The sequence below is a fragment of the Crocuta crocuta genome, unplaced genomic scaffold (assembly GCF_008692635.1).
Source record: "Crocuta crocuta isolate KB4526 unplaced genomic scaffold, BGI_CrCroc_1.0 scaffold283, whole genome shotgun sequence".
Taxonomy (NCBI): domain Eukaryota; kingdom Metazoa; phylum Chordata; class Mammalia; order Carnivora; family Hyaenidae; genus Crocuta; species Crocuta crocuta.
This window is the reverse complement of record NW_027529346.1, coordinates 761,028-776,106: the sequence shown is the minus strand read 5'-3', so window position 1 is coordinate 776,106 and position 15,079 is coordinate 761,028. Positions and strand designations below refer to the sequence as shown.

General features: G+C 34.8%; 1 long non-coding RNA gene across 1 annotated transcript in view; it reads left to right on the top strand.

Annotated features, from left to right (window-relative positions):
* The window catches only part of LOC144226899 (uncharacterized), a 240,550-nt gene that overhangs the window by 33,575 nt on the left and 191,896 nt on the right, over window positions 1-15,079 (top strand). The gene's annotated exons all lie outside the window — the stretch shown is intronic.

Below are 15,079 nucleotides of genomic sequence, written 5' to 3'. Positions count from 1 at the left end.
CCCTGAGTCAGGCTCTGTGCTGACAGCTAGCTCAGAGCCGGGAGCTTGTTTCAGATTCTGTGTCTTCCTCTCTCTCTGACCTTCCCCTGCTCACGCTGTCTCTGTCTCTCTCTCTCAGAAAAAAAAAAAAATTAAAAAAGAAAACATGCAATACTGTTGAAGTAATGCCTGAAAGAAACATGGAAAATGTTCAATGATTGTTAGGTATTGTTGCTGTTGCTGGGACTCACCTTTGTGTAATTTTGATCTAGTTGGTGTTGCCAAAAAACAGAGATGATGAAACTCAAAGATATGGTCAGATTATTTCATTATTTTCCCTGACCAAATAGGCATGTATTATTATACATGGCTATTACATATGCCTGATAATTATATTATTATGCATGCCTATTAGAGTACATGTATGTCTTATACAGATCATCCAACTTTTCAAAAGTGCTGAAGACTAATGTATTCCTAAAACCTTCCATTTATGGTTTATTTTCTACTCACAGCTCTATTACTTGTTTTTTTATTGAGCCATAACTGACATATGACATTGTATTATTTTAAGGTTCCTGACATGTAGATTTGATACATTTATATATTGCAGTGGGATTACCAACACCTCTGTCACCTCACCTAATTATCATATATTTTTTGTGGTGACAACATTTAAGATCTAGCCTCTTAGCAATTTTGACACATGTGATAAAGTGTTGTTGGCGTTTATCAGTATACTGTGCGTTAAAGCTCCAGAATTTATTCACTTTCTAGTTACAAGTTTGCACCCTCTAACATCTCCCCAATTCCCTCAGCCCTATTTATTCTGGCACCAAATTACAAATAGTTTTTCCAAAGTCTAAAAGCCTAATTTTTAAAGGGAACAAGCAAGCAAACAAATAAAAAAAGAACCATTCATTATTGGTTCTAAATTACTTAATCTTTCTGAGCCTCATTCATTAAATTTGTATATAATGAGCCATTACCATGAACCTTGGATTCCTCACCCATAAAATCAGACATCTGTTATTTGCTGTTATTGTTAAAATTGGCATGCACCATGTTCATAATAAATGCATGAGACACTATTTTTATTTTGTAATTTGCAAGTGAGGAAATTCAGGCCTAATGAGGTTAGATCAATTTTGCAAGGCTCTACATATAGAAAAAGTAGAGTTGAGCTGAGGGTCTCTTTCTTAATGTAGCAAAATATACAACTCTAATCCAAGGTTTTGAAGCTGTAGTTCCCAAAGTTTTTTATATGCAGACTAGTAAAGAATGCATGCCAAATTATCACTGGATGCTATTCAGAATGAAACTAAAGTTCAGATATTGTATTGAAACTGTGGATACTTTTTCTGCTCTGAGGTGGTCATGTTGTGAGAATGCTCAAACTAACCCAACTAAACAGACTTCCTGGAGAGGTCCTGATACAAGAGAGATATCCCACTAGCCCCTGAAGTCTTTGGCCCTCAGCTGTCCTAGTTGTAGCTGACAGCTGACTGCAATGATAAAAGGAAACCAAACCAGAACCACCCAAACTCTTCCTATCTTCCTGACCCAGAGAAATCATGAGAGACAATGAAATGATTGTTGTTTTAAGCTACCAAGTTTGGTGGTGATATGTTACAATGCAGTAGATCATTGGAATGTCATATTTGCCAGGAAATAATGTAATTTGTGACCTATTTGTAATAACTCGCTAAGAGATTTTGTTTTAATATTTGCCCAGAAGGGTGGACCTGTTTTAGTTTTAGTTTTTTTCTGGACTATTAGAGTTTCTTTTTCCCTCTTTCCAAGACACACGGTTACTGAGTGTAAGGAAGTCTCTCAAGTGGCTGGGATACTAAGTGTTTGGGAAGGGGAAGGTTCTCTTCTTTTCGGCATTTGCTGTGAAAGAACCCAGCTGCTTCTGCTCGCTGCAGGTGGCTTAGCTCTGGCGAAGGTGGGGCCTGATGGGAAGGGGAGGCCGGGCTTTGTGCAGCCTAAGCGGCTGGCACCTGCTGGCCATGCAGGATTTCTGGCTGCTTCCTGGTGGCTTTCCCACTAGATCACTTGACCATGCTGGAGGCTGGGGAAGTTCCAAGTGCTCTGAGGTCTCCAACACCATTGCCTTGAACAGGATAGGCGACTTCTGAAGAAGAAGCTCATTCACCCCTGACCAGCAGCCTGGGCTTTCATGCAGAATGGCAAGGAACACCTGGAAGTAAGAATAGATGTTAAATTATGTTTCTTCTAAACTTAGACAGACTTGTGCATAGGCTTATGAAAATTTTCTTTCTTGTTATTACAAATGAGGCTAAGGCAATATGACCATTTATAATAGGTTCTTTCTTGAGAAGATATTGTTTTGATAGAATGGATATATGGATTACTTGTTATCACCAGAGGCTTTGTTAAGAATGATTGTGGATATTAAAACTTATTTTCCACCCATGAAACAAAACAAAAAAATTAATATGTATGGATTGACTACACATATTGTAGAGCCCTTGTCATTTGTTCATGAGTAAGGTATAAAAATATGTTTGGTCCAATTGCATATGTTTATCTGAATAGCACTCAGGGTGGGTTCTGAAGACCTAATGTTTAGGATACTGTTCCATCGGTTTCCAAATGGAAAATAAATGGTTAAATATAACCACCAGAATAAGCGTTCAGTGAAACTTTCATTCAAGGTGCTCTTGGAGCTTTTTAGAGGGGGAGACCTTTGGGATATTATCAAAAATACAGCATCGGTTTCTTTTCATGCTTGCTGAATATACTACCTATAAATTGGTACAGAGATCTATAGGTTAGAGCTATGGTTGTCTTGCCCTATAACTTCATAACAACGTAACAGTGGTTTCAACACCTGTAAACCAGAAGTCATATCTAAAGATTTATTTTAATTGAAGAAATTGATGGTAAATAATGTAGGTAACTTTTTATAGTGGTGGCATCATCAGGATCTTAGGGCAGTTTATAGATAAAATAGGTCTTGGTGGACTGCAATCATTATTCTTATTTTGATAATTAATTGTTACAATCTGACTACTATTAGCCCTCTCAGCCTGGGTTCTTGTGTTTCTTGATACAACTGTGTTAAAACTCTTTGCTGTCTGTTAAAATGAGCTATGCTAGCATCACCTGTATCTTTCCTAACCTAACTAAGAAATCAACCAACTACATCCAGGAGAAAGTCTTGGTTCCTTTTAGTGGAAAATGATAATCTGGTGAACAAAGGCATTATATCAGGTTTATGCTGGTAGGATAATCTCTTTACTAGGTAATTTTATTGTACAGATCTAGAAAGACTCATTTTAAAATCATGAGTGAATGCTGATGTTTCCAGTTTTTTTTTTCTAACATGACATCATGCCTTCTTCATTTCTTTGGTTTTATAGCATGCTTCATTTTCTACTATGGGGAAAACCATGATTCTTAGTAACATAAATGTAATTTCTAATTTTTTTTAAATCCAGTGATCTCAATTTTATTTTAAACAGCACCAAACAGGGGGCACCTGGGTGGCTCAGTCAGTTAAGCATCCGACTTCCACTCAGGTTGTGAGCTCACAGTTTGTGAGTTCGAGCACTCCGTCAGGCTCTGTGGTGACTGCTCAGAGCCTAGGAGCTTGCTTTAGATTCTGTCTCCCTCTCTCTCTACCCCTCCCCTACTTGTGTGTGCGTGCTTGCACTCGCGCCCTCTCTCTCTCTCTCAAAAACAAACATTAAAAAAAAAAAATAAACAACACCAAATAATATCGCTAACAATGAAACTATTCAATACAATATAACATTTTGTTGTGGAAACTAATCCTCCCCAGGATGCAATGTGTAACCAACGCTCTGGGTTCTTATCCCTTGCCCTGTGTGTGTTGGGTATGTTTATATATCAAATAACAGTTTCTTTTATTGGTCACTTAAATTTTAGTTTGCAAGTGTGGGATGTCAGAAGTTATGTTTCAAGAGGATGGTTGTTTCCAGAGATGGTCTTTTTGTGGAGGTAATTTTAAGTTACAGGATTTGTTTGGGGCAGAAGGGAGGGTCAGCTTTACCAGTCCATGTTGAGATGATGGGAAAATTCAAACAAGTTTATATCCAAAGTCCTAGGCATATGTTTTATTTCAGTAACCTGAAAGTGGTCATTTAATAATGGCCTAAGCATTTTTATAAGTGCATAGGACTATTTTTGAATATTTCAATTTCAAATTGTTGCATAAGAAGGGTAAGCTTGACAGCATAAAGACAAAACAATAATTGATTGAATGTTACTTGCAAGGCACTATTTTTGTCATTATGTAAACTAGACTAGATTGAATACATAAATCAAGCTATACATTTCCAGATTTGTAGATTGCCATTACCCACTGTTTTCTGCATCATACGTTATCACCACAGAGAAGCGTGGTAACTGGAGAATTCTAAATTTAATTAAACGGCCACAAAAGCGTGCAGTCCTCAGCACTAAAATAGCAGGAATTGAGGAAACTGAAAATCTTCTTTAACAGCAACAACATCAAAAAACAGGCAGTAGTGTTCTCTAAAAAATATAAATACTGTATTTACATCTCATTTTCTTTCATTTACCCATCAACTCTTTGTCTCAGATTTTTTCTCCTTTCCTCTTCTTTCTTCTCAGACCTAATGCAGATGTTTCTCTGTAATTAATAGAAGTTCTCATTTTCTCACAAAGATGATTTGGGGAAGGGGAACAAGGCTTAGATTCCTACCCTTCACATCTCACCTGCTGCAAAATATTTAAGCATTTTTCTCAAACAGAAGTCATTTTTTCTCTGAAGAGACTTTGTGGTTCCCTACAGTATGTCATTTACTTTTTTGACAATCTTGGAGGTCTATTTTATTATGCTATTTATTAGAAGATGAAGCAAAATAAAGTTGTATTATTTTCCCAGATTTTCACAGCTGACTACATCATAGAAGTGAAGCTATATAAAGTATTTCTAATATTTCATATTATCCTGAATTTTTCCTTGTCTTCATTTATTATTCATTTGAGAAGAATAATCCTTTTTATAAAGAAGAACAAAAGATTAAATATGTGCTTGACATAATATAAAAATAATAACTACCGTTTATCATGTACTTAGTGTATGTCAAATACTATGCAAAGCACTTTACATCTATTACCTCATTTAATTCTGACAACAAATCTTTAGGATATGTATTATTATTATTCTCCTTGACATTTGCATTTATCTTCCATTTAGAAGAGTCTTAGTCTTACAGAGATGAAATAACCTACCAGAGATTATGCCTAAAATATTGTCAAGCTAGGATAGTTGCATCCTTTTTGTCTGCTTGCAAATCTGTGATCAGAAAACTAAGCCGTAATACCAGTTTGGCCTCGGTTGATTGACATAAAAATCTGGGTTGGTTGCAAACCAGAAATCCTGAATAGCAAAAGACTTTTTTTTTTTTTTAAGTTTATTTATTTATTTTGAGAGAGAGAGCACAAGCAGGGGAGGGGCAGAGAGAAGGAGAGACAGAATCCAAAGCAGGCTCCACACCATCGCCATCAGCACAGAGGGGGCTTGAACTCACAAACCATGAAATCATGACCTGAGTTGAGATCAAGAGTTGGACACTTAACCAACTGAACCACCCAGGTGCCCCCCAAGAGACCTTTTTAAATTCGTTTTGAATTTTACTTAGTTACTAACATAGTAGGTTTGCAATTAATATTCATTCAGTGAATGAAAGAATACATGAATGTGTTGAATCAATGTTTCAAGCACCTAAATGGTCATATATTCAGACCATAGCATTGCAGAAAATGTTAGGTTTTCTTTTATAATTGAAAAAACAAGGAAGACATAGATCATTAAAAATTCTTACTCTGCTTCATTTTGTTTTATGAAAATTTTTCTTCTCCGGGAGCTATAAAATATAAAAACTGGCTTTCTGAAATTCTGAACTAAGGGAAGTACAGTCACTCATTCATTATAAAAGGAAATAATACATCCACAATCATATGAATGAATGCATCCTAGCTAGCCAACATATATCTCTGTTCACTTACAAAATATTCAATACTACCTAAATGTATTGATATTTTGAGTTTAAATATTTCATCTATTTTACCAAATTTCTATAATCAAAAGTATAATTTTTCTTTGCCTTACCGACACTGAGAAGCTAAGGGTCATCACATTATCAGTGATTTACTTACCTACAAATTGAGATGTAGATCCTCTTATTTTTTCCTCCTTTCCTTTTTCTCCTCCTCCTTCTCCCTTTTTTCTTTCCTTTTTTATTAAAAGTTACTAGACCAGGAATGGGATATTTCTGTCACTCAAGACATCACAGATAACTGATCAAGTTTGGCATATGAAGTATAGCTTCCTTTCAGTTTTATATTGACCAATAAGCAGTGCAAGGATCAGGCTCATGTTCCATTCACTGCAGTGTCTTCTGTGTTTTGCACAGTACTTAGCATGAAATAGCTACTCTGAATCATTTTAGTTGAAGGAAGAATGAGTTGTGCCTACTTGAAAAGTATCCCTAATATCATAGCATAACAATGAAGCTGTACAAATAATTAATGTGTATCTTTACTGAAATATGGGCTCACTTTTTATTCTAAACTCAGTCACCTTTCTTCCCAACTATGTATATAATACTTCAATATTGTATATGATTTATATTTCAATATTTATATTTCTATTACATTAATGACTCCTATAAGTGATATGGGAAGGAACCAATTATGTTATTCTCTTTGTGTATAGAAGATGTGCCACTGTCCCAGGATTTGTGGATGCAAGTTTTAAATAGTTGAGACTAAGGTAGTAAATGAGGGAGGCCTTATGTGTCCTTCTTTGATTGAGCTTTTCCTCCTTCAGAGTTGCTTTAAACTGCCTCATATACTCTTTTCTCCATACTTTTCTGCCAGTTTTGCAGCAATATAAATTTCCAAATGACAGAATCTTTTAGATGCTATAAAACCAAACAAAGCAATGGTACTGAAGTTGGATGAAATGAACATTTTTCTTTGAAACTGAGCACATGGTATGACTTCTAATAATTCACCATGGACAGCATGAGCTCAGCTATGCTGAAATGGTTCAAGAAGCTAAGAAAAAATATCTCTTGGTTTTAGCTGTCAAAGTATAACCAACCCAAGCCTATTGTATTTAATACATGTTGGAAGTTTGTGGAGGCGACTGTCAGTAGTAAGGTTTGACCACTGTAACATAAACTTCTACATTTAGCTCTGGAAATACAGAGCTTTTTCTTTTTCTTTTTCTTTTCTATCCTTTCAAAACGAGTAGAGTGGTGATGCTCTAATTAAGCTCTAAATAGGACAAATTAAATGACCTGCTTTGTGGTGCCCCAGAAGTTTCTAGGGTCCTGTGCAAGTTTCTCGGCTCCCAGCTGCTTCAGAGAATAAGCTCCAGGTAGCACAGCTGAGCTACCTCACTCAAAATCCATCAAACTCTCAATCCAACCACTTCCAAAAAGAGGCCAGGGGTACTTGTAAGAATGTTTACAGTCATTTTTACCCCAAAATGCACCATATCCCAATTTTATATGATCAGATTTCCTTTCAGTACAGCTTTACCAGTAAGACTTGGAAGGGCTAGAGTTACATATAAACTGCTCAAAATGTACATATTTAGAAAAAATGTGTTTATGTTAAATATATTAACAAATAAAAATTGTTAATAGCTCAAATGGGATAATTTTCTATATTATTCAGCCTCTGGGCAGGCCTTTTTGATACTGGCTCCACTATTTGTGGAGTGAAAAACTCCACTGATATTTTTTAATTCAACTCAATTTTAACTTCTTTTGGGACAATTTTATTGACCTTGCCTTAGAATGGAGGGCTTGAATGTGCCCCAGTCTACTATGACAAGTTTATTACTGGCAAATTATATTATTAATATAATTCAATTAATATTTTTTTTCTTTTAACCTCTAATTAAATTGGTGCTGATTAAAGAAAGATGCCCTCTACCTGTCAAATTAAGGCGAGGTGCTATCTTAGAATTCAGATTATACTGCTTCTAATGAGCATTTTAGATTCCAGTAAGAAATAAAGATTTAAAATAGTGGTCTTCTGTTTTAAGCACCCTCATATTGCTGGAGGTTAGGAGGAAGCTATTACTGGATGTTACAATAAAATAATTTGAAAAAGAGCATCGCTTTTTAATAGAACCATGCTGAATACATAGAGGAGGATCTGAGAAGCATTGAAAACATTCTTGTAGGTATGTATTATGAGTTCTCACTGAAACATATATAGGGACTGCTAAAAATGTTCATTTATATAGTTATGTGTATAAATATTCACAGATTCCCATATACATGTGGATAAAGATATCTATAGGGTGACTGTCATGGTACACATAATGCAATACCTATAATAACTAAACATTTATCATTAAAAATGGGGACCATATTATTTTTAGCAAGTATTTTTCATTTTCATAAATTTTCTGGTTTCAGAAACCACCACAAAATGGTTAATAGAGATATAAAAGCTGTAGCAATAGGTAAAATGGGTTGATTGGTTATCAGTTTATAGGCATTATATTAAATACTGCAAAGATTATATATGCTATATATGTACTCTATGACATATCACTATATTATATAGTATAGTTTGTTGCTGTATAACAAACATCCCCAAACTTACTAGCTTAAAGCAATAATTCTGTAATAGCTCACTTTTCTGTGGTTATGGGCAGCCTCAGATGGTCATCTTCTCTGAGGATTTCAGCTGGATTCACCACAGCCAACTGTGGGTTAACTGGTTTAGTAAGGCTTGGCTCACATGTCTGTTGGTTAGTGCTGTTAGTTGCAGCTGGCTGTCGTCTGAATTGCTAGAGGTGATCGGGATGCACCGTCTCCAACAAGCTGGTCTCATCTTATTCATCAGAGGACAATTGCAAAGTGCCCAGAGCAGGAGGACAGCCCCAAAGCATGTGAACTTTTCAGTTCTCTTCTTGCAGCATGTTTGCTGTTAGCCTGTTGGTCGAAGCAAGTCCTTGGTCAATTAGAGTCCGTGTAAACTTTGGAGAAATGTCTCTTTGAATCCTTAGCCCATTTTTAATAGATAAATCAGGGTATTTAATAAACCTAAAAACGTAGTGTATTTGTTTTCTGCTGTTGAGATGCTGAAGTTCCTCATATGTTTTGGATACTAACCCCTTATCAGATATATGGTTTGCAAACATCCTCTTCCATTTCACAGATTGTCTTTTCATTTTATCCATTGTTTCCTTTGCTGTGTGGTACTTTTTTAGATTTTCACTGTTGAGTCTGATGTTAGCTATGGGCTTGTCATATGGCCTTTATTATATCGAGGTGCATTCTTTCTATGTGTGTTGAAAACTTTTGCTCACAAAATTGTGTTGAAGTTTGTCAAATGCTTTTTCTGCATCTATTGAGATGGTTGGATGGTTTTTGTTCTTTATTCTGTTAACGGATCTATCACAATAATTGATTAGCATATATTGAACTATTTTTGCATGCCAGGAATAAAAGCCACTTAACATAACATATGATCTTTATTTTTTATAACCTAGTTATTTAATATGGGAGATGAATATTTATTCTTTTTTAATGTTTGTTTATTTTGAAAGAGAGAGCATGAGCATGAGTGGAGAAGGGCAGAGAGCTAGAGAATCCCAAACAGGATTCTGTTAGTGTGGGGCCCAACGCGGGACTCAATTTCATGAACTGTGAAATCGTGACCTGAGCCAAAATCAAGATTTGTACACTTAGTGAGTCACTCAGGCATCCCTTCTTGAAAGATTTTTAAACACTTACACTATATAGATGTTCACATTTTTCTTCATTATATAAAATTTGCCAATAAAATTAAAATAAAAACATTTCTGGACATCTGATTATAAAACTTCTCTGTATAACAAAAGTATCTTTTTGAAAGTTGTTAGTTGTAACTCTTTGTTTGCTATGTTTTTACTTATCTGTAAGATATAATTAAATAATATTTAGGATCGTTAATGTTTTCATACTATTTGCATGAGATAAATAACCTCAATTTGATATAAAATTATAATATTCACTTTGTATATTATCACAAAATTTGAAAGCATCCTATTTTAAAAATTGTATTTCTTACTTTTTTATAAATACGTCGTGAAATCTGGCTGCAGGGACTATGGATGGAGACTTTAATTCCATCCCCCTTCAGCAATGAGGCTTCAAGCCTTGCCCTCCAACTAATGACAGAGAGGAACAAGCTGGAAAAAAGCATTTTTTAGTCTGCACGTTAAGCCCTGAGCAGAGCCACAACTGAGCGATGCTTGAACCAACCATAATTAACTGTGCGAGAGGTCTAAGAAGTGAACGATAGTGTGGACCACTGCTAGGCTTCACATTGGCCTCTGGGTGACAAACTTCAGGAAAGACCAGAACAGCACAGCAAAGCCTTAAAAAATTAAATTGGCATTTGCAGCCTAATGCACAAAACTGGGCCAGTACATATTTTCTGAACCTGAAGACTAACTGATAGCTAAAAGAAATGAACAACCAGCGTCTTGCAACATAATACCTAAAGTTTCTAGCATACAATAGGAAATTGTTCATCATGCCTAGAATCAAAGGAATCTCAGCTCAGGTAAGAAATGACAGTGGATATCAAGACTGGATGACAGATATTAGAATTTTCTGACACGTTTATAAGACACACTCCAGAAACAATTATAAAATCTCTTACAATAGTGAAAAAAAACAAAAACAAAAATCCCAGGAATTCTTAAGAAATAGAAGATGTAAAGAAAGGCCAAATGGAAATTTCAGAACTGAAAAATACAGTAGTTTAAATAAGAAAACACCTGATAGGCTAATTATCAGTGTAGAGAACAAGGCAAAAATTGTCAAGTGTATATGATGATGAATCACTAGAAAAAAAAATCAATAGAAGAAATAATCCAGTTTGAACAATAGAGATAAGATATATTGGGAAAAAATGGACACAGACTCAGGAACTTGTGGGATGCTAATAAAGGGTATATCTTTTGTTAATCAGTGTCCTAGAAGATGAAAGAGTATGGATCTGAAGAAGCACTCAAAGAAATGATAGCTAAAAACTTCTCAAATTTGGCAGAAGACATAAGGTTACAGATTCAGGAAAGTCATTCTCCTAACAGGATCAGTCTGAAGAAATCCACACTAAAAAGCATCATAATCAGATTTGTGAAAGCTAAATTTAAGGTGAAAATATTGAAAGCAGCCAGAGAAACAGAGAACTGAGTAAAATTTTAGGGCAACCAGCTGGTGTCACAAAGAATTGTGTGGGGAAAACCCCCACACACAATGTGACCAGAAGTGTCAGAAAGTGAAGTGTTCTGTGTTAGTAATAAAGGAGACACACTGGAAAGACACAGTAGGAAAGGACTGAATCTCTACATGGTGAAAGAATGAGTTTTTTTTTTTTTTCCAATTTAGTCTCCTATCGTACATCATACACAAACATTAATTCCAGATGAATTGCAGATTTATTTGTAAAAGGTGAAACTATATTTTAATGGAAAATATAAAGTATATTCTATTCTAGAAACATAGGATATATTCCATGGAATAGGAAAATAGGACACAAGATACACTAAGAAGATACAAAATACACTCACTACAAAAAAGAAAAAAATAATTAGTGCTATGTGAAAATATGTACTTCGGTTTATCAAAAGACACCAACAGGGCAAAAAGTAACTGACAGAATTAGAAAAGTTATTTAAAATACACACATCCATTGACTGGTTTGCTATCCAGAATACAAAACAAAATTCCTACACATTAGTAAGAAAAATACTGAAAGCCTAGGAGAAAAACTGGCAAAAGACTTGAGCAATGTCTTCAAAAAGGGCATACAAATGTTTGTTAAGCATCTAAAAAATGCTATTTTATTATTCTTAAGGGGAAGTTAGTCAAAATAATAATTAGACACCATCACACCCCTTTCAGAATGGCCAGACGGTAAAAAAAAAAAAGGCAGATTTTCATGCCCAGCTGGTCCTCTCAGACCTTGTGATGAGACTGTAAATTGGTATGACTGCTTTAAAAAAGAAAAATATATATATATAAACAAAAAACCTCTAGCATTAATGAAGCTAAAGAGATATCACCTATGACACAAAAATTCAATTCTATGTTCATGTTCAACAGAAATGCTATCTGTTCACTGAAACCTTTTACTGGAAGGTTCATAGCATCTCTCTCTAGAGTGTGTTTTGTTTTTGTTGGTGTGCAGCCTTCTTTTTAATTCCTGCTCAAACTGGAAACTTTCACAGTGTCCGTAACTCAACTGAATGGATTAATATTTATGGAATATTTACATAATGGCTTACTAAATAGTGATAATAAGAATTAATTAAAACTATATGCAGCAACTTCTGTTATTAGAGGAAGGATAAAGATCACCTTGGATTAAGGTGGGGCCAAGGTTACTAAGGAAGCACAATGGGGATTAGTATGGGATAATGTTCTTTTTCTTCATCTGGTTGATAGTACATGTGTTTGCTCAGTTTTTGTATATTAATCAGCATTCTGTACAGGTTTGATGTATGCACTCTCCCATATGCATATGTCCATTAAAATTAACAAAGTAGTAGGAAAGAGATTCTGAAACCCCAGTAGAAACTATTATGTCAAAATCAAGTGTGTTCCTTCAGGAATTCAAGAATGATTTAATATTAGCAGATGTATTAATACAGGTCCACCATTACAGTTCATGTAAGGAGAACAATTTTAGAACCAACTTAATATCAAAAAAAAAACTGCAAGAAAATTCAACACTAACCCCTATTTAAAACAACAATAACAACAACAAGAGCAATANTCAAAAAAAAAAACTGCAAGAAAATTCAACACTAACCCCTATTTAAAACAACAATAACAACAAGAGCAATGCTTTAAGCAACTAGGAATTAATATGTATTTACAAAACCTGGTATCAAATATACACCTCACCCAAAAGTTGGCATATTAATTTGTGAGACAATATAGCATTCTTACTATTAATAAAGATCAATGATGCTTAATTTGAAAGGCAACCAGGCTTGCTTTTTGAGCCCCCAAATTAGTTAGACTTAGCCAGCAAATTTAAGATAGTAACAGATGGGGCACATTTTTCTGAAAGGTTTAGGCCTTAAACAGCCTGAAACCTTGGAAAAACAGAGGAGAAATCCTTTTCTCAATGAATAGATCACTCCTGAGAGCAAGAAAAGAAGAATGGAACTGAACTGAGAACACCCAGTTATTTTTATTAAATTCACACAAAAATGATGAAAGAGACAATAAGAAAAATGTCAGAGAAAGGCTCAGAGTGGCACATGTTATTTATTCTTCCTGTATAGGAAGGAGTCAAAATCAATATAAAAATGCTTACAGTGTAAAATTAAATGAATAAATAGGAGGTAATTTTTAAACATATTAAATATATAGCACACATACATGCAAAAATTTTGAAAAATTACATTTTCTTATGTTAACACATAGTACATTGTGTGGCACTGGTCACACTTTCAGTCGAAAATCTTTGAGTAAAGAGTATTAGAGAAGTTTTAAAGGCTAGATTACAATTATCTAGAATATCCTTAGAGACTCATTTCGAGTTGCTCTATGCTTCCTGTATATTTATCCTTTACGATTAAATTTTTCACACCTTTAATATCTCCCTAAAAGGCAGTTACAAAAGTTGAGGAAATGAATTCACATTTGCATAGTGTCCTTAGCAATCCCTCCTCAAGTGTGAGGAAATTGGAAAATTAGGAGGCAGTGTATTCAAGTGATACTCAATTAAATTGAATGAATAATCATCTAGATCCCTTTTAAGCTAATTTGAAAGTGGCAGGAGGTAAAAAGACACAAAATAACTGGAAGGGATAAAAGATGTAGAAATGCAGAAACAAAACCAAAATCACTTGTTAACATGCTTCTATTTCTGTCCTATTTTTCCTTAAATTTTGAAATTTAATGATAATTTTTTAATTAGTTAAGGGATTATAGCAATGAATTGTGGCATAACTAAATTGTATTTTACCTTGGCAATTAAGAATAAAACTAAATTGAACTGGGTCTCACCTCCACCTGTCTTCTAGATGTATGTTTCATTACTGTTTTATGGCATTTGAGCCTCCAAATTAGGTTTCGAGAACTTTTCAGTGAATTTTTTTTCATGTTTATCTATTAGCTACTTCTCCAGGTCCATTCAACTAATATCTGTAAGTGGCTTTTATGTATAACTCACTGGGCTGCTTGCTGGGTCACAAACAAAATATTTTGTGACCTAATGAAAGGAATGGTTTTGTAGAGGAAATAGAAACGTATAGTACTAAACATGTTTAAGTATCTACACCCTTTTAACCCCATGCTCTTTATCAACATTCTCATGCAAACACTGTAATTTTTTCCATTAAGTTGGACCACCCAAGAAAAACAAGGAGTACAGCAACCTGTTAAAAATATATTTATGAAGATGCTTAACAACATTCAAGTTGTTACAAAATGTGCTAATTAGTTTGTATATATTGCCCATTCTGAAATATGACTTGCACAAGGCAATGATTATGTTTTATTATTTTCATGGTCTGTGCATAGCAGAATATGGTCCATAACAAATGTTCAGTAAGCGTTTGCTACGTTTTTGGCAAGTTGAGATACTATTAATGGTATTAAAACCAGAGAGGAGGTGTAAATGATGAAAGGAAGGAATATGATCTCTTCTGCTTTTGATAATTTTACTTAAAATGTGTTGATTGAAGAATACTTATTGAGCACCCAGATAACATTTTAGGAAGAGAAATATAAATAATGGTTAGCAATGCTGGAAATAATCAAGAATATAGAAAGAAAACATTGTATGATATATTAGAAATCAGTAAAGAACTTTAGCTGGTATAAAAATGGACAGTGTGAGGGGCGCCTGGGTGGCTTAGTCGGTTAAGCGTCCGACTTTCGCTCAGGTCATGATCTCGCGGCTTGTGGGTTCGAGCCCCGCGTCGGGCTCTGGGCTGACTGCCAGCTCAGAGCCTGGAGCCTGTTTCAGTCTGTTACACCCTCTCTCTCTGACCCTCCCCTGCTCATGCTCTCTCTCTCTCTCTCCTAGAAATAAATAAAAA